Genomic DNA, 24,576 nt, shown 5'->3' with positions numbered 1-24,576 from the left:
ATTTTATATGAAACTAGCTGAAGCTCGCCGAAAACCATAGTCTCAGGTTCACTCCCCACTGGTGTACACTTCACTGAGTCCCAGGTTCACTCCCCACGCGTTGCCTACTTTCCACTTCTTTGCCGCATATTGTCGGGTTTCGTACAAAAGTAATCCCCCCCCCCCCCCCCCCAATTTGTTATTGCTTTTTTATAAAACCCAGAGTCCCAGGTTCACTCCCCACTGGTGTACACTTCCCTGAATCTCAGGTTCACCCCCTCCTTCCCCCCCCCCCGCGCTCAGCCTCTACACACACACACACGCTGCTGCCTACGTCCCATAACTTTGTCGGATATTGCCAGGTGTCGTCCGGCTTTTTATTACGAAACCCGCTGAAACCCAGTCCCAGGTTCACTCCCCACTGTTGTACACTTCTCTGAGTCCGAGATTCACTCCCACAGCTGCCCTCTTCCCATAACTTTGTCGGGTTTCGGAAAAAAAACACCGTATTATAGTGCAAAACCACTATTCAGTATCAGATACTGAATAGTGCTAGCTTTTGTATTTGGTATATTTTGTACATTTTGTATATTTTGCACGATTTGTACATTTTGTATATTTTGTACAATTTTGTATATTTTGTACAGGTTTCTATATTTGTACAATTTTGTATATTTTGTATGTAGTAGCTTTGTACATTTTGTATATTTTGTACATTTTGTATATTTTGTATGTAGTAGATTTGTACATTTTGTATATTTTGTATGTTTTGTATGTAGTAGCTTTGTACATTTTGTATATTTTGTATATAGCTTTGTACATTGATTGTAGTATGTCTTTAGTTACTATTTTGTATATTTTGTATATTTTGTATGTAGTAGCTTTGTACATTTTGTATATTTTGTATGTAGTAGCTTTGTACATTTTTTGTAGTAAGCATTTTGTATATTTTGTATGTAGTAGCTTTGTACATTTTGTATATTTTGTATGTAGTAGCTTTGTACATTTTGTATTTGTATTTTTGTATGTAGTAGCTTTGTACATTTTGTATATTTTGTATGTAGTAGCTTTGTACATTTTGTATATTTTGTATATTTGTATTTGTACTTTGTACATTTTGTATATTTTGTATGTAGTAGCTTTGTACATTTTGTATATTTTGTATGTAGTAGCTTTGTACATTTTGTATATTTTGTATATTTTGTATGTAGTAGCTTTTGTACATTTTGTATATTTTGTATGTAGTAGCTTTGTACATTTTGTATATTTTGTATGTAGTAGCTTTGTACATTTTGTATATTTTGTATATTTTGTATGTAGTAGCTTTGTACATTTTGTATATTTTGTATGTAGTAGCTTTGTACATTTTGTATATTTTGTATGTAGTAGCTTTGTACATTTTGTACATTTTGTATATTTTGTATGTAGTAGCTTTGTACATTTTGTATATTTTGTATGTAGTAGCTTTGTACATTTTGTACATTTTGTATATTTTGTATGTAGTAGCTTTGTACATTTTGTACATTTTGTACATTTTGTATGTAGTAGCTTTGTACATTTTGTACATTTTGTATATTTTGTATGTAGTAGCTTTGTACATTTTGTACATTTTGTATATTTTGTATGTAGTAGCTTTGTACATTTTGTATATTTTGTATATTTTGTATATTTTGTATGTAGTAGCTTTGTACATTTTGTATATTTTGTATATTTTGTATGTAGTAGCTTTGTACATTTTGTATATTTTGTATATTTTGTATGTAGTAGCTTTGTATATTTTGTACATTTTGTATATTTTGTATGTAGTAGCTTTGTACATTTTGTATATTTTGTATGTAGTAGCTTTGTACATTTTGTATATTTTGTATGTAGTAGCTTTGTACATTTTGTACATTTTGTACATTTTGTATGTAGTAGCTTTGTACATTTTGTATATTTTGTACAATTTTGTATATTTTGTACAGGTTTCTATATTTGTACAATTTTGTATATTTTGTACAATTTAGTATATTTTGTATCTATTTATGATGAATCTCTCATTGTTAAATATGAAGACGATATATAGCCATTTTGGGACTATTGAATAGCCAAGAATCAGAAAATGATTATATAAACCAAAGTGAACATTTAAAAAATTGGTGTCAGAAAAACTGCCTTGAAATTAATGTATCAAAAACAAAAGAACAAATTTTTGATTTCAGAAAAACTCAGAATCCTCCAAATATAATAAAATAAAAAATAAACAAACAAATAGTTGAACTTGTCATGCAATTCAAATATTTAGAAGTGATCATTGACGAATCGGCAGAACTTCCATATACAGGCCCCACTCAGGGAAGACCAGTGACCAGACAACAAATGTCATAGGTTATATATAATATATAGATATTGGAAGAACTTCCATAACAGGCACCACTAAGAAAAGACCCGTGATCCTACACCAAATATTATAAGTTATATATAATACATAGATAATGATTAAACAATAATTAATAACGTAAAGATAAAAAGTAGAAAGTTTCAGATCAACACATATCCCATCTTTTCCTATCATCACTTACATTATGAGCAATTTCTCTCGCCTGTATTTGGAATTTCTCACGACGAATCGCAAATTCTCGTGTAGATGGCATCTCTAGGAAACTTTGTCAAATAATGTATATTCTCCCAACATTTGAAATGTTGATATTAGCAGAAAGACAATGTTACAATTTACAATACCCTTTTACTTAGTATAGTAACTTTCTGTTTAATAATCTGGTGTGTGTGTGTGTGTGCGTGTGTGTGTGTGTGTGTGTGTGTGTGTATGGGGGGGGGGGTGAAAGAGAAATCAAATTTAAATAGAATAATTAAAGAATCTGGAAAAATAATGAATTACAAACTGAAAATCATTGAACAGCAAACACGACATAAGAGCTGTTGAGATGAAAGCATTTGAAATTCTCAATGACAAGAAACATCCTTTTAAATATGAATTTACTCTCCCTGCCATCTGGCAGACGATATTTAGAGACAAAATGTAGAACAAATAGATATAAATTTACTTTCATGCCCTCTGCGATTAAAGCAATAAATAAAGCTATGTAAACACAATTTTTGATCCATTATAAATAATATACTCACACGCCAAAATGTCTGGAACAACAGAAACTTCAATCCCAGAATTAATCACACCATTAATCCAACTTGAATAATAAAGCCACACTAAAAGTTTTCGTTAAAATCTCAAAGCAATACTCATTTGGACTGTGTACTAAGTGTGATTTGTCTTAAAAAACAATGTTTTTGTTTATTCGCCTTAACTTTAACAACGCCACCATTATCTCGTTCGTCTGTCGTGTTTTATTCATCTTGTTTTCTTGATAAAGGGAAAACCCGAAACGTCCACATTATTTGTTTTCGGTTGCCTAATTGGTTTACATTCAATTCCACATTGGTATGTGTTCAAAACACTCTGGATGAGCACGGTTGGATTTTATAAGTCAAAATACGATCTTATCGACTTTACCAAATGGACGACTAGGTGAGTTGTTTTCATTCTTCAAGACAACACAATGGCAGACAAGTGGACGAGAAACTCATTGGAACTTTAGAAAACGTGTAAAAATGAAAACACATCAATATTGGACAGAACTTTTAGAACACAGTAGAGAAGACCTTTACTATCAATATTATACCTCTACATCTTTCCAAACGTTTATGCTCCTGCCTGTGTGTGTGTGTGTGTGTGGGGGGGGGTGTAGGGGTGTAGGGGTGTGTGTAGGGTGTGCCTGTGATTGAGAGAGTGTGTTTGGGTTTTCGAAACTGTCATGAAACGTCATCTTTATTAAGATATTGATATCCTTTATCATTTTGATGTTTTTATAGATAGTATGCGCTTGGCTAAGAAGCTCATAACATTGCCATCCGGAAGTATAACGGACCAACACACAAAACTGTGTGTATCCATGAACTTTTATAGTCAGGTTAATACAGTTCAGTGAGCATTACTCATAAACGCGGATGGCAAAAAACAATAACAAAGACCTGAGTGACGTCATCTTCGAACTATCTATATTATAATTAATTGTATTACTGTATTTTTTATCTCGGTGCTGGTGCTGGTGAATGCTGAGAAAATAGATGTTATATAGATAGAATGCGCTTGGCCAAGGAGTTCACAACATTGCCATCCGGAAGTATTGTAAGAGAGTAAGCCTATGCAAAAGGTTATCTAAGAAATTTGGTGCAAAACTGTCAATTATATATATCAGCAAATGGGTTTAGTGAGTACATAGTGCAGGCATATCAGTTAAGCTTGGTCAGTGCATGACACGTGTGGGCAGTTTTATGTCCAAGCTATTTGAGACGCATGACACGTGTGCGCAGTTTTATGTCCAGGTTACTTGAGACCGTTTGTGTCAAAGTTACTGGACAGGTTATCATGTTGAGTACTATTTAATCAATCATTCTTAAATTGGTTTAGGGGTGTTGAAACAGGTGAAAGGGGCATTTATCAAAATAATGTTATATCATAAAAGGCGGGGTTTAACATCAATATGTAGGAATTGACGTTTCAGGTTTGATTATGATTTGGTCTTACTCTTAGGGGTTGGATTATAGACTGACAGGGAACTGTCAATAACTGCAAGGGGGCGTGGAAACAATGGAACTGTGGGTAAAATTTTGATAGGGATAAAAGAGGATGTTTCGAGGAAAACGGGATTATTCTACCTTTTGATTCTGCATTCAACTTGACCATGAGCTGCACACATTAAACCTTTTGTGCTCACCATCATTTATTTGCTTTTACGGACTTAGAAATATTCCACGAATATTGAAAATGGTTACTTAGGCAAAATTGACTTTACATGTGGACTGATTTTACGGATTTGGAATTTATGAAACTGATTGAATTATGACCATGCTATTTGATTTGGATTTGGAATTTATCATGATTTGGATTTTGAATTTATCACAAACAAATAAAACTGTAAGAAATGAAACTTGGAATCTGGACTTTTATTTGAATGTCTTGATATTGTGCATTCAATTATCATCACCGGCCCTTGAACTCTTTCGTCATTATTAACATCTACAACACAACGCAAAGGATAATACTACCATCTATCAAAAACACCACTATACGATCATAAGCCATTACATATGTGTGCAACTACCCCACATTATGCATCTTAATTTGGTGTCGTGAATCAGGATTCTTATATATCTTTATTTGGAGCCCTGATACCATGATGTAAAGATGTTATCATTCCGAACCATGGAAACACAAGAAATGTATATTGTTGCGGTGTTAACATCTATTAAAGTTTTTGTGAGACTCGAATTTTGAAGTGAAAATTGTGAACAGATAGGAAAATAGTTTTATTTGGGAAAGAAAATGAATATCAATTTTGAAGGTGAAGCAGTGGAATTATTTTGTATTGATATATGAAAAAAAAATATTGAAATTATAGATGATTCCTAAAATTCTGACAAAAGACAATATTTAAAAAAATAAATAAATATACTAAATAATATTTAAATTAAGAGTCACAGATAGAAAAGGAAAATTTAAAAAAATATAGATATATAGGGCAATATATTATATTCAAAAAGTGAAAACAATATATTATAGAACGGCAAAATAATAATAATAATAATAATAATAATAATAATAATAATAATAATAATAATAATAATAATAATAATAATAATAATAATAATAATAATAATAATAATAATAATAATAATAATAATAATAATAATAATAATATAATGCATTGATGCTATACGTATTTTATTTAATTAAAAAGAAGAGAGGGAGAGATGAAAATAAAAATTGCAGAATTTAAATGAATATTTTAGTGCGTTTATATTTTTCAAAATAAATGAAAATGCGTTTACTTACAATCAAGCGTTTCGGAATAGATCTTCGAATATTAATTTGTACCGTTAATGGCAATGTTTTGTTAATATCAGTAACAAAGATGTGTCGATTTTTATTTCAATTTTTGTCTGTTACTGTTGGAATTACATAAACAGTTGGTCCATTCTTTAATGTTGTTACGTTTTGTTTTCTGTCAAAATGACTCAAGAAGATGACGGCAATAACAACACGTAAATTGTAAGTTTTGATAATTGAAAAATGTCTTATGGTATTTATTGTTATATTACAACATCATTGATTATATTTCTCTCCCGTCAATAGGGATGAATTGGTAGGTTGATATTGACTCTTTGAGATTCATGGGTTCATGACAAAGAGCAAAGTTTTATATCTGTTTGTATTCTTGGTAATAAATGTGTGGTTAACGCAGCCAAATAATCGACAACAGAGCTTATTTACTTGTGTAATGAGACATGGCGTTATAATAGATTACATAAGACATTTGGATTTTATCACTGGAAATTAAGTTGAAATGATTTATGCGGAATTTGAGTCAATCGTTGTTTTGTTTAGTTTTGTTTTGAAACGCGTTTCATCGTGATTTTTAAAAGGAGACATATTCTCATAATAACGGAATAACGGACTTTTGGTTTAAAGTCGGAGAACAAATAAAATGACGGAGTATTAATTATTATGAAAGACTGATGTCTTGTAATGGGAGTTAAAATGTTATTACGGAAGAATAACAATTGAAAATGCATTACCATGTCATGTGAGCTGATAATATTTGTGACACAAGTGGTTAACTTGTTAAGAATCAGCGAATTATAAGTAACCCATATGGTAAAATGCTGTAAATGCATAGTGGGTAAATAAGCGGTGATGTAAGACGCGGTAATTAAAGTGCACATGATTTAAATTACGAGACGCAGGAATGATGCGTTCGGGAATATTTTATTTTGCTTTTGATTAAAGCGCTTGGTTTAACATTATGAAATGATGCAGAAGGCGGAGAATTTTTATAAATACGATGCGCGTGGTTAAAGCGCACACAATTATCAATGCTATATTAAGAGGCGCGAGATTACATCGCAATGAGTTATATGAATATTATTATAAGCCGAGGGCAAAGGTGCGAGACATTGAATTTTTATTGAGCAGAGTGTATATTGTTTCTGCGAATATTTTGATTATCATCTTTTTCTCCTATCGATTTGCTGTTGTAATTGTAATCAATATTTACTGCGTGGTTTGAATTTAACATTTATATCATAAAATTTGTAACTGAGTTGAAGAAGAAGTTATGTTCAATTGTCAAATCTTAAGTGTGTAATCATTCGGCAATCAGTTGAAATGGTAGGAAGTGCTACGATAACATAAACAAAATCATATTTCATTAAATTAGGGATTTTCTAAGGGGAATAATTCGAGTTAATCAAAGGCAGAAGTAGTGTTTGCACTAAAACATGATACAGTCATCACGAAAGAGGACACTTGCAACCATCAGTCATAACGGGAACGCTGATGACAACGACAGAGGCAACTCAAACACAGCCACAACAGAGGTCGGGAAATGTCTTAATCCCTTTGGTCTATCCACGGATACCTTGAAATGGAGTAACAATCTCGACAACCACTACGTCATTGATACGTCCAGAATCAACACAATCTACAGACTACAAACTACACAGCAACCTCAATTACATCGTACCTTCCAACTTATACAAATTTGACAGAATTTATAAAATAATATCTGTATCAACACATATTTCTTCCATGAACCATTTTATATTTACATTCTTTATTGAACAATTGGATTACTTGTATTTACTTCTACAACAACAATACCCAACGATGTACGATGTCAATAATTACATAAACGTTCAAGATACGATTGTTTTTACAAAAATGATGTCCAATTGTGAACAATACTACATCCTTCGTATGCAGTGGTGAGCGTATTCAAATTTAAACTTATGTCAATATACAAGTGTGCAGCACCCATATCTACAACTTATAAACATTGAATATTATAATAAAGCCTGTCTTAGTATCATTGTAAAAGATAAAGGCTATATATGTATATAAGACAATGCAGGAAAAAGTATCGCAAAACGCCACATGAGCGATTTCCTTGGATTCATTATCTTATGATATTCAACAACCTGCGTTCAATTAACAAAAATATTGTTGACCTTATTCGACCCTACTACATACACTACTAGACTACGTTATTATTACATCATCTACCTGGTGTTTGGACTCACGTCACCCACCGGTACTCTACAGATTACATCATCTACCTGGTGTGGACTCACATGCCACCTCATCAAAACTCGATCAACAAACACAGACAATTACAACACACGACCTCTGTCGACTACTACACACGAACTCTTTGTCAACACATAGCTGAGTTCACAACTTTCTTTTGACTTGCTGGATAAGTCAAACTTCATTTAAATTCAAGATCTCGCACACAGTTAATCTTGAATTTTTACAATTTCATCTACAATGAGATTCAACATATACACAAGACAACCACAAATATCTACGAGGAGAATCGACCCAGATGCCGGAGATGAATGGATTACAGCGACGTCACAAGACCAAGAAACAACCCAACAGGTTAAGCATACGTTTGCTACCTGTAGAGTCTTTTTTCGTCCCAATTCAAAAGACTCGAACAAATACAACACACTAATTGCAAAAGTTGGTCACTTTAGTAACAGCCCACAATCACATACTGTGTTAGATTTTACTTATTTAGTTATTTACACTGTACTAAATATGAATAATTCGGACAGACTAATGACTGATTATTTACTAAACACTAAATATGTGATGTGAACAAGTCGGACAGACTAATGTCTGATTATTTATTAAACACTAAATATTTGAATGTGAAGACATTATGGTGATAATTCGAAGACATTTACAGAGGAAAAAGTTTTTAATTAATTAACAATAATTAAAGTGAATTTATGACACTTGGGCTATTCAGTGACCACAACACACACAACAATGCAACACGTAGACTAGATACAATCACCTCAACTTTTATAGTTGATATATTTTTTTCATTACATGAAAACTCATTCTAAATGGAGACAATGACTTAATTAACAATTACTGACAATTTTTACAGGATGACCATTCTCAAAACGAACGGATTACTGAGAAATGTGACCTCTGATGGATGACCACAAAGAACAATTTGATATCAATGAAGTTGTAAACTACACCCTGATGACTTAAAAAGCTTAAAAAATTGAAACATCAACAATGAACAATGAATGATAATAACTTCAACTTGAATTTTAAAATGATGATAATGCTATTATTATGATTTATTTTTAAATATTTTTTATTACTAATTGAAATATAATTCTTCGTATTTGAATCTAGATGTCTATAAAACATTATTTGTACCACATATTATAAGTTGGAATTAATGTAATAATGTTGTTTAAATGGAATCATACAATATAAGGGAATGTCAAAGGTATTGGTTTTGAGATGACAGTAAATGAGTAAACATACATGGAAGCTGAGACTATCACCCATGTCGTATAGAGTTGAATTTGAGATTGAATAAGACAACGTGAGTATATCACAAATGGAAATTGAACCATCCTTTTTCACGCAATAATATGTATGTGTGATGGGATATGACGAGAATTAAACACTTTTATTGCTATGAAGGTGGAATTTAAGGTGAAGAGATACTTTTTCTTTGAACTTTTAATTAATTGATATCTTACTGTCGATGTTGTAATACTTTAGAATCTATAATCGATATATATCTATTTAGATGTTGTAATCAAATTTGATGTTTGTGAATTTAATACTTTAAAACCTATAATCGATATATATCTATCTAGATGTTGTAATCAAAATTGATGTTTGTGAATTTAATACTTTAAAACCTATAATCGATATAAATGAATGTTGTAATCAACTTTGGTGTTTTTGAATTTAAAGTTTAAAGTTGTTAAATGTTTAACTGGTATAAGTATTTGTCATTTTAAAAAATATAGACTATTTCTTACATTTGTTTATTGCATTTTAGTTCGACATTAGATATATATTTAATCTCTTACTGTTATTTTTTTAATTGAAATTGTTTTAAGTCAATTTAAATTCTAAGAAAGGGGCGTATGTAAGAGAGTAAGCCTATGCAAAAGGTTATCTAAGAAATTTGGTGCAAAACTGTCAATTATATATATCAGCAAATGGGTTTAGTGAGTACATAGTGCAGGCATATCAGTTAAGCTTGGTCAGTGCATGACACGTGTGGGCAGTTTTATGTCCAAGCTATTTGAGACGCATGACACGTGTGCGCAGTTTTATGTCCAGGTTACTTGAGACCGTTTGTGTCAAAGTTACTGGACAGGTTATCATGTTGAGTACTATTTAATCAATCATTCTTAAATTGGTTTAGGGGTGTTGAAACAGGTGAAAGGGGCATTTATCAAAATAATGTTATATCATAAAAGGCGGGGTTTAACATCAATATGTAGGAATTGACGTTTCAGGTTTGATTATGATTTGGTCTTACTCTTAGGGGTTGGATTATAGACTGACAGGGAACTGTCAATAACTGCAAGGGGGCGTGGAAACAATGGAACTGTGGGTAAAATTTTGATAGGGATAAAAGAGGATGTTTCGAGGAAAACGGGATTATTCTACCTTTTGATTCTGCATTCAACTTGACCATGAGCTGCACACATTAAACCTTTTGTGCTCACCATCATTTATTTGCTTTTACGGACTTAGAAATATTCCACGAATATTGAAAATGGTTACTTAGGCAAAATTGACTTTACATGTGGACTGATTTTACGGATTTGGAATTTATGAAACTGATTGAATTATGACCATGCTATTTGATTTGGATTTGGAATTTATCATGATTTGGATTTTGAATTTATCACAAACAAATAAAACTGTAAGAAATGAAACTTGGAATCTGGACTTTTATTTGAATGTCTTGATATTGTGCATTCAATTATCATCACCGGCCCTTGAACTCTTTCGTCATTATTAACATCTACAACACAACGCAAAGGATAATACTACCATCTATCAAAAACACCACTATACGATCATAAGCCATTACATATGTGTGCAACTACCCCACAGTATAACGGACCAACACACAAACTCTGTGTAACCATGAACTTTTATAGTCTGGTTAATACAGTTTAGTGAGAACAACTCACAAACGCGGATGGCAAAAACAATAACAAAGGCCTGAGTGACGTCATCTGCATACTATCTATAGTATAAATGTGTGTCATGCCTTGTTATCGTAACGTGTTCAATTCCAATTTTCTGGCATGGCCATCATCCGTCTGCAATGTTATAACCCAAAAATAATATAGATGGAACGAAATGGCCGTCTCTCATCTCTTTGTTATTATTTTTAGACAACCGTTTTAATTATTAGTTCTCACTAAATTGTTTTAATCAGACGATAAACGTTTAAGGTTACATATACTTTTGTGTGTCGGTAAGTTATATCTGGATGGCGGATATGCGAATATTTTGCCTAAACATATAGCCTCACTATCATAAAGTGTGTCATACTTGAGTAGCATGCGAGCTATTTGAAATCAGTGTGTTAACACACCTCTGTCGTCATAACCTTAATTAAAAAAAAAATCATAATTCAAAGCGTAGTGTGAACTTTCCAATCGTCCAACACCCCGTCGTATTACACACTACCTTCAACACCCCCCCCCCCCCCCCCTCCCACCCAGCCAAGGGGAAAGGGGAACACTGACTATTATTGATGCTGTGCGCTAAGCCAAAACAACTCACAACATTGCCAGCTGGATACTTAGTTCCAACACACAAAACTGTACTGATGCTGTGCGCTTGGCTAATAAACTCACAACATTGCCATCCAGAAATTTAACGAACCAACACACAAAACTGTATCATAATGATGTGCGCTTGGCTAATAAACTCACAACATTGCCATCCGGAAATATAACGAACCAACACACAAAACTGTATTATATAGATGCTGTGAGCTTGGCTTAAAACTCACAACATTGCCATCCGGAAATATAACGACCAACACACAAAACTGTATCATATAGATCCTGTGCACTTGGCTAATAAACTCACAACTTTGCCATCCGGAAATTTAACGAACCAACACTCAAAACTGTATAGATAGAATGCGCTTGGCCAAGGAGTTCACAACATTGCCATCCGGAAGTATAATGGACCAGCACACAAACTCTGTGTAACCATGAACTTTTATAGTCTGGCTAATACAGTTTAGTGAGAACAACTCACAAACGTGGATGGCAAAAACAATAACAAAGGCCTGAGTGACGACATCTGCATACTATCAATAGATAATATGCGCTTGTCTAAGAAGCTCAAAACATTGCCATCTGGAAGTATAACGGACCAACACACAAAACTATGTGTTACCTTAAACGTTTATAGTCAGGTTAATACAGTTTAGTGAGAATTACTCATTAACGCGGATGGCAAAGAGTAATAACAAAGACCTGAGTGACGTCAACTTCATAATATCTATAGATAGTATGCGCTTGGCTAAGAAGCTCATAACATTACCATCCGGAAGTATAACGGACGAACACACAAAACTATGTGTAACCATGAACTTTTATAGTCTGGTTAATACAGTTCAGTGAGAATAACTCACAAATGCGGATGGCAAAATATAACAACAAAGGCTTGAGTGACGTCATCTTCGAACTATCTATAGATAGTATGCAGATGACGTCACTCAGGCCTTTGTTATTGTTTTTGCCATCCGCGTTTGTGAGTTGTTCTCACTAAACTGTATTAACCAGACTATAAAAGTTCATGGTTACACAGAGTTTGTGTGTTGGTCCGTTATACTTCCGGATGGCAATGTTGTGAACTCCTTGGCCAAGCGCATTCTATCTATAATATAGATGCTGTGCGATTGACTAAGAAACTCACAACATTACCATCCGGAAATATAATGGACCAACACACAAAACTGTATAATATAGATGCTGTGCGATTGACTAAGAAACTCACAACATTACCATCCGGAAATATAACGGACCAACACACAAAACTGTATAATATAGATGCTGTGCGATTGACTAAGAAACTCACAACATTGCCATCCGGAAATATAACGGACCAACACACAAAACTGTATAATATAGATGCTGTGCGATTGACTAAGAAACTCACAACATTGCCATCCGGAAATATAACGGACCAACACACAAAACTGTATAATATAGATGCTGTGCGATTGACTAAGAAACTCACAACATTGCCATCCGGAAATATAACGGACCAACACACAAAACTGTATAATATAGATGCTGTGCGATTGACTAAGAAACTCACAACATTGCCATCCGGAAATATAACGGACCAACACACAAAACTGTATAATATAGATGCTGTGCGATTGACTAAGAAACTCACAACATTGCCATCCGGAAATATAACGGACCAACACACAAAACTGTATAATATAGATGCTGTGCGATTGACTAAGAAACTCACACCATTGCCATCCGGAAATATAACGGACCAACACACAAAACTATGTGTAACTTTGAACGTTTATAGTCTGGATAATTCATTTTAGTGAGAATTATAGTCCATTCCAAGTACCGTGTGCACGGAATATCGCAAATTCCTCCAAAGTTACGAAATGTTGTGCCTTGATTTTTTGCACGAGGGCTTATATTTTAAGAGACATTACGAATTTAGAATACGGATTGTGATTGACCAAACAGATTTCGGGGGGCGGGGGGTGGGGGGGGTGTCCTCCGATATGCCTTTCACAAAGATATAATACCCATAGAGAATACAGTAGTCTATGATAATACCCGACCAACTGTTGAGCAAGACAATTCATAAAGGTCGGACAAGACATGCCACGAAATCCCACTGGTCACCCATTGAGTACGCTACCTGTTCGCCATTCTTCAATTATGTCCGCTGGAAAAAAAAAAAAAAAGGGGGGGGGGGCTTTGAATGTATTCATGTGATTATCACTGAATGTAAACTTCTTTAACACCAAATTCCATGTAAGTTTTGTACAGTATAACCTTTCAAAGGAACCGCCGTTTTCAAATACAAGAGATGCATAATTAAGATGACATTTAAAAAAACTTATCAATTTGACCTCATTGACATTTGCCGCATGCCATGAGAAAGAATTCCACGCTTTGCCTCTCTGGGAATTACTTGTAAATTTTCCTCTTTGTGATTCTATGTGCATATTTAATCATCCTTATTTCTTATCGGTTTTTATGAATGTAGAAATCATAACAGGACGCTACGCCTCTGGCGTTCAACTATCAAATAGTAACAATTGTTTATGTCAAGTGTGTACAAAGTGTACAATTTGATGTGTCATTTTGAACCCAGGATGGCAATGTTAGTGTGTAGAGCACACGAATCTCGTGCAATGTAAATCCCTGGTCAAGCCAGAACTCACTGTGTACAATATTGAATTGGAAAACATCAAACTGTTCACTCATGTCAGACCCTTCGTTTTTTTATATACCGTAAAGAGAAAAAAAGATCCTAAATTATGGTACTGTAACCGATGAAAAAACTCAGCTTAATGTCTCTAACAGTTCTAGTGTTCGAGCCATTTATCATTAAAATCCATCAGAAGGTCGCAAAGATATCCACGTCAAAGTGTGAGCACGGGTTGTGGAACGGACTATACTCATATACACGAATGGCAAAAAACAATAACAATGACCTGAGTGACGTCATCTTCGTTCAATCTGTGAGTCTTATTTTTGCTGTGCGTTTAGCCAAAATCATCAGCCGGATATAATAACGTATCAACACACAAAACTACGTGTAACCTAGAACGTTTATTGATGGAACGAAATTGACGTTATTCAGGTCTTCGTTATTGTTTTTAGCCTCCCATTTTATTGAGCAGTTTTCGAATTTCAGTCAATCAGACAAGAAACGTTCAAGGTTACACATAGTGTTGTGTCTTGGAGCGTTAGTGTTACTATGCGTTTAGTTAAAATACTCATCAAATCCACAAGCCGGATATAACGTAACAACAACAAAATAATGTGTAACCTGAAACGTTTATAGTCTGAATAACACCTTTCGTGAGAACTACTCATAAAAATGACTGGCTACAAACCATAACAAAGAGCTGAGTGACGTCAATCTCAATCCATCTATTCATCACCTATTGAGTCCGTTCTGACTCTGTGCCAAGAGATAAACATCCCTGGTCCCCCCCCTCCCCTTTCTTTCCTCTCGTTTGGGTTTTTTCTTTTTTTTTTCTTCTGTTCTTGTTTGTGTGTTGTTGTTTTGTTGTTTTTTTTTTGTTTGTTTCTTTTTTTTTTTTTTTGTTGATGTTGTCTTAAAAAAATATTTGTATTCATTGTATAACCCTTTCCTGTCCCAATCCCCTTGGTTCTTATTGCTGGAATATCATGCATTGTCTTCAGCCGTCGTTATAAAAACTTAAGCCCCCCATAGACGCCGACATCCGCTGGTAGCGGGACGGATGACCTAGTCGCTGTGACCCGATCCCTGCGTTTATCGCAGATGATTTTTGCCCACATACGGGGAGATATTTTTTGAGGCGATCGGCGATCGGGGGCGTGGCAGTATAAAAAAGTGGACAATTTTTTTCGGATTTTCGCTGTTTTCACGTCGGATTCGTGATCAGCGTCAAATTTACAATAGGTTTGATACTAAGAACTGTGTGTTTACTCCAAAAATTGGTGAAATTAGAAATAAATTTTAATTAATAGTGAGGCTACGATCCCAGTTACTGTCTGTTATTCTATCTTTCGTCTTGCACACAATAGTGATTACTTCTCACTAAATTATATCAATTAGACTGTTGAAGGAATGAAATTGACATCATTCCACTCTTTGTTATTGTATTAAGGCAGTCATTTTGGTAATTAGTTCTCACTAAATTATATCAATCAGACTTTTAACGTTCAAGGTTACTTGTAGTTTTGTGTGACGGTACGTTATTTCCGACTGGTGGATGTTGTGAGCATTTTACCTAAACTCATAGCATCAATAACCGTCCAAGATATTCGCATCATATGTAGCAATAGCTATAAGAGAGAGAGAGAGAGAGAGAGAGAGAGAGAGAGAGAGAGAGAGAGAGAGAGAGAGAGAGAGAGAGAGAAAGAGAGAAAAATTTACTTGCGCTATATATACCGCTATATTCAATAAAGGTGCTCAAATCACTTTATAAGTGTCTTTGGCCAACATAAAAACATGTTAGACGAGACATGACTGTTAAGCGATATTGCAATTGTTTCCCGACAGAGACGACGCTGTAAACAGCGAGGTACTCATTTTAACAGTGAACAAGGTGAGAGAATGCGAGTAAAGAGCCTTTTCCAAGGACTCAATTATGCGCCACTCAGAGCGGGACTCGAATCCAGTACCGTCCGATCCAAAGGCGAGTGTCATTTCACAAGACCACATGCATAGCCGCACAAAAAAGTGATGAGAGAATAGATTCATATGTATTGAAGGAGGAGAGAGCGGATGGAGTGAGTAAAGTTCTTGGATATTTATAGAAGGAACCAAATTGACGTCACTCATCTCATTGTTATTGTTTTTAGACACCCATTTTTATGATTAGTTCTCATTAAAATATATCAGACTATAACGTTCAAGATTCCATGTAGATCTTTGGGCTGGAGTGATATTTCTGGCTGGCGGACTTTGTGAGTATTTTAATTTAACACAGAGCATCAATAGAAGGAATGAATTGGACGTTAGTCAACCCGTTGTTATTGCTTTTAGACAGCATTTTATAATTAACTTATCACTAAGTTATATCAATCAGACAATGAACGTTCGCGTTTGCAATTTTGTGTGTTAATATGTTATACCCCGATGGAGATGTCGTGAGTATTTTTCCAATACGCATAACATCCATACATTTACAATCCGATTTAAGTTTAAAAGCAACGTAGACCACGGAAATTTTCCCATTTTGTGGACAATAAAGATTTGTTATTTATCGTCATTATTATTATTATTATTATTATTATTATTATTATTATTATTATTAATTATTATTATTATTATTATTATTATTATTATTATTTATAAAACAAATCGACAGTGTTCCCGTGGCAGGTGAAACGGGTACTCCTCGGGACTACTCGCATTCGCACCCCCCCCCCCAACCACAACCGCCACCACACACACGCACACAGCTCCTTTTTTTTTTTTGGGGGGGGGGGGCGTTGTTTTGTAGAGTATAATTCAGGGTTACAATGCCCACCCCTGTCATCACGTAGTCAAGGCTTTTTGCATCTTCCAATCCCAAATGTCTGTGTCAAGGTCGACCGTCATGTCGCGTCAACGGGTGAGGAGGAAAAAAAAAAAAAAAAAAAAGAACTGGCATATTATTATATCATTACATTGAAAATTATGAAAACTATTTTTTATTTTGTATGAAATCCTTTATAAATTTTACGATGATCAAGAACGAAACTTTTGCCATCTACCTCTTATAAAAATATTATTTTGAAAAAATAATAACACAGCATTTATTTGGCGCAATATCCACGTGCTCAAAGCGCTTTACAAGGGGTCCCAAGGCAACAGCAATATTAAACTTGAAAGACCAGACATGACGCCTGTCAGGCGATGTGACATTTTTTCCTAACAAATTCAACGAACGGCCATGTACTCATTTTACACCTGAGTACGGTAAGAAAATGTGAGTAAAGAGCATTTTCCAAGGACTCAACTCTGCGCAACGCAGAGCGGGTCTCGAAACCTGAACCTTCCGATCTGGAAGCGAGAGTCATACCACAAAACAGGGAGGAGCACTGTTCTGTCGGCCACATAACCTCAATATTAATTAAATTTTATTTCTAATTTCATCAATTTTTGGAGTAAAAGCATAGTTCTTGGTATCAAACCTATTGTAATTCGACGCTGATCACGAATCTGACGTCAAAACAACGAAAATCCGAAAAAAATTGTCCAATTTTTTATACTGCCATGCCCCCGATCGCCGATCGCCTCGAAAAATATTAAGCAAAGCGGGCTTTGCGAGCGATGGACCGTACCTAGGTTTATCGGCCAGGTATTTGGCCACACACATTGCGTTTTCACCCCGGTTTGCCTGATCGGGGTCTGGACCAGGATCATATCCGGGCGTGTATGGAGCCTTTTAGAGTCCTATCAAAAGATTACCAAAGACTGACTATAATGTCCTTTTAACGTTATTACAAAAGCCATGCTTGACCCTGGCTCTACGTTATCCACAGTTTTTGAAGACTCGAACATCAACACCGCCACACCCCAACTCATGCTGGTTACACGATTTGCACAATTTGTCCACTAAGCCAACGGACTAAACTCCCTAGAGAGGGGAAGAAGAAGATGATGATGAGTAGGAAGAGGAGGAGAAGGAGGAAGAGAAGAAGAAGAAGAAGAAGAAGAAGAAGAAGAAGAAGAAGAAGAAGAAGAAGAAGAAGAACGTACAGGAGAAAAATGAATTAAGAGAATGAATGAATGAAGGAGAGAAGAGATGAGTGGTGACCCAGGAGAGACAAGTATTCTACTATACACCATACATCATACGTTCATGTTTATTTTGATTGTGTGTCTTGAATAGATAGTATGCGCTTGGCTAAGAAGCTCATAACATTGCCATCCGGAAGTATAACAGTCCAACACACAAAACTGTGTGTATCAATGAACGTTTATAGTCAGGTTAATACAGTTCAGTGAGCATTACTCATAAACGCAGATGGCAAAAAACAATAACAAAGACCAGAGTGACGTCATCTTCGAACTATCTTTACATATTGAAATGTGTCAACAAATTGATGCTATGCGTTTAGCTAAAAAGCTCACAACTTCCGCCAGCCGGACAAACTAGCCGCCCTACTATATTACAGGTGTAACCTTGAACGTTTATAGTCAAATTGAATACATTATGTGAGAAATACTCATAAAAATTGCTGGCTAATAACAAAGAGCTGAATGACGTCAATTTCATTCCTTTTATAGACAGATGGAAGATGACGTCACTTAGGTCTTTGTTATTGTTTTTTGCCATCCGCGTTTATGAGTAATGCTCTCTGAACTGTATTAACCCGACTATAAACGTTCCTGGATACACACAGTTTTGTGTGTTGGTCCGTTATACTTCCGGATGGCAATGTTATGAGCTTCTTAGCCAAGCGCATACTATTTATAGACAGTCGGGCCCTGATAAACACCGCGTCACATTGCCTTGTATTCTGAGTCTCTCTCTAATAAAATTACATTTATAGATAGTTCGAAGATGACGTCACTCAGGCCTTTGCTATTGTTTTTGCCATCCGCGTTTGTGAGTTGTTCTCATTAAACTGTATTAACCAGACTATAAAAGTTCATGGTTACACAGAGTTTGTGTGTTGGTCCGTTATACTTCCGGATGGCAATGTTGTGAACTCCTTGGCCAAGCGCATTCTATCTATAGACGGTGTGACTTTTATGGACCAAGAACGGTTTGAGATAACCCGAGACTACTCGGGGCCGATACAAACATTTTGTTTCCGCTACAAGACCTTTTGTTTTATTTTAAGGCCCATTTTATATTATTATGACGCCCACTGATTGCTATCAGTTTATTTTTGACATTCAGCAGTTATAAAACTGTTTGAGATTTTTGTTGCCCTTTCAATCTATAAATAATGTATCGATATGTGTCAGTGTCATCGTATTGTATCGATATGTGTCATTGTATGGAAATATCACATGACAGGGGTCCTACTAAAAGCCGTCCGGAGCCGTCCGGCGTAATTTGAGGAGCTTTCGGAAGGCGGAAGACTTCTGGGAAGGTTCGTACAGTCTCACGGCCTCCGAATGGGTTGAAAATGCTTGAGATGACCTCCGGACGGCTCTCCTGGGGCACCGGACGGCTCTGGACGGCTTTTAGTAGGACCCATGAACATCTCTAAATGATAATGGTAGGACCGCATGCCAGGCTAATGATATGATAACGGTTCCTTGAATTTGAATCGTATTATACTTAGAATTGAAAAATCCACGTAATTTCCACGAGCTACATCTGGTATTTTGTTGGGCTAAACAAAATAATCAAACTGGTCATTTCCTTCGAATCCTTTCCGTCTTAGAAAATACTTGATTCGCTTTAATTCTATCTCACTAAAATGTATTGACCAGACTATAAACGTTCACGGTTATAATATATAGTTTTGTGTGTTGGTCCCTTATATTTCCGGATGGCAATGTTGTGAATTCCTTAGTCAAGCACACACTATTTATAGATAGGCTGCTTGGCTAAGCAGCTCACAACATTGCCATCCGAATATAAGAAGGTTGGACTTTCATCTTATCCTTACCTTGATGTACTTAATGATCAGATGGGTTACGACTATATGAATTGGCTGAAGGCTATAGAGGATTAACATCAGGAACTATTATGGTAAGGTACTAGCTTAACCTAAAGATAAAGTGTTAAGATTGGTACTATGTATTGCCTATTAGGATTATCGTTTGACATGCCAAGTCACGTTTAATCTCTGCTGGTTGTTATAAAAGAAGGGGTAAATTAGAGAGAAACAAGAGACAGAGGAAGAGGAACAACGGACGACCAGTCAGTTGTGTTGACTCTGCGATCTAGCCATGGCATTCAAGGACAATCCGAATTTAAGGTAACTTAACAATTGCCGAGCTAAATAACAATAAGAACTAAGGAACTATGTAATCTAATTTAAAGACTAAAGAACTAAAATAAAGAAGATGAAGTTCATTGGGTTAAGGTTAGGATGATGGCCATAAAATATTAAAATGTAGAACGTTTGATTAAAATATTTAAGAAAGTAAATAAACATACAAGATTTCAAGAATCTGTTTTTGTTGAGTGAATTTTTTAAAATTCCAACACAACTAAGTATGAAACTATACGATCACAATAAACAAAACTAATATAGATAGAATGCGCTTGGCCAAGGAGTTCACAACATTGCCATCCGGAAGTATAACGGACCAACACACAAACTCTGTGTAACCATGAACTTTTATAGTCTGGTTAATACAGTTTGCCTTGCTAGGCATATCAGAGGCAAGATGGACAGGAGCTGGGAAGCGCCAACTCTCAAATGGAGACCTGATCATTTGGTCAGGACGAAAGGATGACCAACACAGAGAAGGTGTTGCCCTCTTGATAGCCAGGCAAAACAACAAGTCACTATTGGAATGGAAACCGATAAGTGAAAGACTTTTATACACAAGACACAACTCAAAATACACCAAGCTATCAATCCTCACATGCTACGCACCTACAGAGGATTCAGATGAAGAAAACAAAGAAGAATTTTACGATATTCTAAGAATGGCCGTTGAAAACATTCCAAGACACGATATGCTCATGATCATCGGAGACCTTAATGCTAGAGTTGGCAATACACAAACAAATCAGTCCGTTGGAAAGGAGGGCATAGGGGTAATGAACAACAATGGAAGCAGACTGGCAGAATTTTGTGAAGAACACAACTTCATTATTGGTGGAACTTTCTTCCCACACAAAAACATCCACAAATTAACATGGAAATCACCAGATGGGAAAACAGAAAGTCAGATAGACCATATAATTATCAACAGAAAATGGAAGAGCAGCTTAAACGATGTCAGAGTCAGACGATTGGCAGACATTGGAAGTGACCACCATCTTGTCACAGCCAAAATCTCTACTAAATTGATGAAAACAAAAATAGCAAAACAGAAGGAGAAACGTTTCAACACAGATAAATTGAAAATCCAGATATCCAAAACAATTTCAATATCTCAGTAAGAAACAAATTCAGTGCAATACAAGATATTACAAACATGACAATCCAAGATTTCAACCACGTCATGCAGGAAAGTGCCACTGAACACTTAGGACACAATAAATCCAATACAGAGAATTGGATATCAGCAAGGTCATGGGAGCTCATTAACCAAAGAAAATCAATCAAACTAAATCTCCTGAACGCTAAATCCCCCCGACTGAAAGAAAGGCTATCCAGTGAATACTCATTGAAGGATAAAGAAGTGAAAAGATCCACAAGGAAAGACAAAAGAGATTTTGCAGAAAATTTAGCAACTGAAGCAGAAAATGCAGCTGTAAGACAAGACACACAAACACTATACAAAATCACAAAAAAGCTCTCGGGAAACAGAAGTTATGGTCAAGAGAAAACGTTAAAATCCCAAGATGGTAGTGTCATCACAGACGAAAAGGAGAAAATTGAAAGATGGAGAGAATATTTCGCAAACCTTCTGAACAGACCAGACCCATCTTCTTACACAGATATCCCAGAAGCAGAAATGGACGTAGAGGTTAATCTTGGTCCAATCACTGAGCATGAGGTGCACGAGGCAATACAACAACAAAAAAATGGCAAGGCCCCAGGTGTCACAGTAAAGATTGTTCACAATTATCTTATTAAATTTTATTTTATTAAGAACTGAATTCATCTCACTCCAGTTATATTTCGGTAGGCTTAGATAAACTTTACCTTCTAATATTAGATCGTCTTTCCTTTTATAGCCTTCCCTCGAATTAATTTCTAATTAGTGAATACTTTTCGTTCTACATTCTGTCACGTAGCCACTTATTATAAAAGCTGATAGGTCTAACATTTGACACTCACTTTCTCTCCACAATCTATGCCGGACGGCCAGTCGCTCTATTCCTATATATATATTGTAAGATTTTTATCTTTTGGGACTTTGTAGATATTATATCTACACCATTAAGACGCCGGAGCTTTTAACTTTGATTGTATAATCTTCAAGGATCAAACCCAAGCCCGCTGTACTACACTATAACCTCTTACCAATTGCCTGGAAGTGGAATTTTACGAGTCCAATCCTGTTATCAGAGGAATAGATCATCCAAGCCCATCAACTGCCTGGAAACGTAAACTTACGAACCTGAGATATTATCATAAGTTACGTAAAATATTCATATCTCTATTTGTAACTGCCACGATCACTGTTTATCTCTTTTAATTAAATTTCATCATTATTTTTATTTCATTGTAAACAAATCGTTAATTGTTTTTCATTTATAGTAACTAGTAAATTCTGGGGCCTCATTCTACATATATCTTTATGCATAGTCGAGTAGCTCTTTACTCACTTGAGACCATGACACCAGGTATTGACAAAATCACTGCGGAAATGCTTAAAGCGAACTCGCAAGAAATGTCCAAAATTCTCAGTAAATTGTTCACCAACATTTGGGAAAAGGAAGAAATACCAGAGGATTGGCAGAAAGGCATCATCCATAAAATAGCCAAGAAAGGAGACCTCGGAAATTGTGCTAACTGGCGTGGAATCACACTCCTGTCCGTAACGAGCAAAATTTTTAATAGAATCCTTCTGAAAAGAATCACACCTCACATTGAAAACATTCTTAGAAAAGAGCAGGCAGGGTTCAGAAAAGGGAAGTCATGCAGTGACCACATATTTACCCTGAGACAAATCCTGGAGCAAAGCATTGAATGGAACAGCCCCCTCTACACCATTTTTGTCGATTTTGAAAAAGCCTTTGACAGCTTACACAGAGAGTCCCTGTGGAAAATACTCCGCCATTATGGTATACCGATGAAGATAGTCAACCTAATCAAAGCAATGTACAGCAACTACCAATGCCAAGTGATCTGTGGTAACAATTTAACAGACAGCTTTAATGTAACAACTGGTGTAGAACGAGGCTGCATACTCTCCCCGCTTCTGTTTATCCTGGCTCTAGACTGGCTCATGAAAAATACAATTGATGGTAAGAAGAGAGGCATTCGCTGGACACTGACATCTTTTCTGGAAGATATAGACTACGCAGATGATATTGCGTTAGTTTCCAGTACACACAGAGACGCCTCAGAGAAACTAAATGTACTACACAAGAACGCCTCAAAAATTGGACTGAAAATAAATTTCGATAAGACTGTGTACATTAGGGTGAATCCAAAACATGACAGTGAAATTAGGATAGATGAACATATAATTGAAGAGGTAACAGAGTTCTCCTACCTCGGATCCAAAATAACAGACGACGGAAATGCAGAACACGATATCAAGCACAGAATTCAAAAGGCAAACCAGGCTTTCGGCATGCTGAAAAACTTTTGGAAATCAAAGCAAATAATGAGAAAGACAAAGCTGAAAATATACAAGAGCAATGTTTTAAGTGTACTGCTTTATGGAAGTGAAAGCTGGAAAATGACATCCTCCTTAATACAGAAACTAGAAGCCTTTCAGAACAAGTGTTTAAAAAGAATTTTTAATTTATTTTGGCCTACAAAAATAAGAACAGTGGATCTATTAAAGAAAGCTGACTGCACTAGCATTGATAGCCAAATAAAAAGAAGAAGATGGCGTTGGCTGGGTCATGTGGCCAGAATGGAAAAAGGGTCACTACCCAAGACAGCCTTGTACTGGACAGCAGATGGGAAGAGAAAGCGGGGAAGACCCAAAGAAACCTGGCGAAGGACCATGGAGAAAGAATTAAAGGAAGCAGGCCTGTCCTGGAATACAGCCACCGCAAAAGCAGCCGATCGCAAGAAATGGAGATGTCTGGTGGATGCCCTATGTGCCTCAAGGCCCGAAGAGGATTAAGTAGTAAGTAATACAGTTTAGTGAGAACAACTCACAAACGCGGATGGCAAAAACAATAACAAAGGCCTGAGTGACGTCATCTGCAT

This window comes from Berghia stephanieae, chromosome 9, assembly GCF_034508935.2.
Source record: "Berghia stephanieae isolate SIO BIC M18660-M18661 chromosome 9, UCSD_Bste_1.3, whole genome shotgun sequence".
Classification (NCBI taxonomy): domain Eukaryota; kingdom Metazoa; phylum Mollusca; class Gastropoda; order Nudibranchia; family Aeolidiidae; genus Berghia; species Berghia stephanieae.
The sequence above is the reverse complement of the archived record's forward strand: the minus strand, read 5'-3'. Positions refer to the sequence as shown.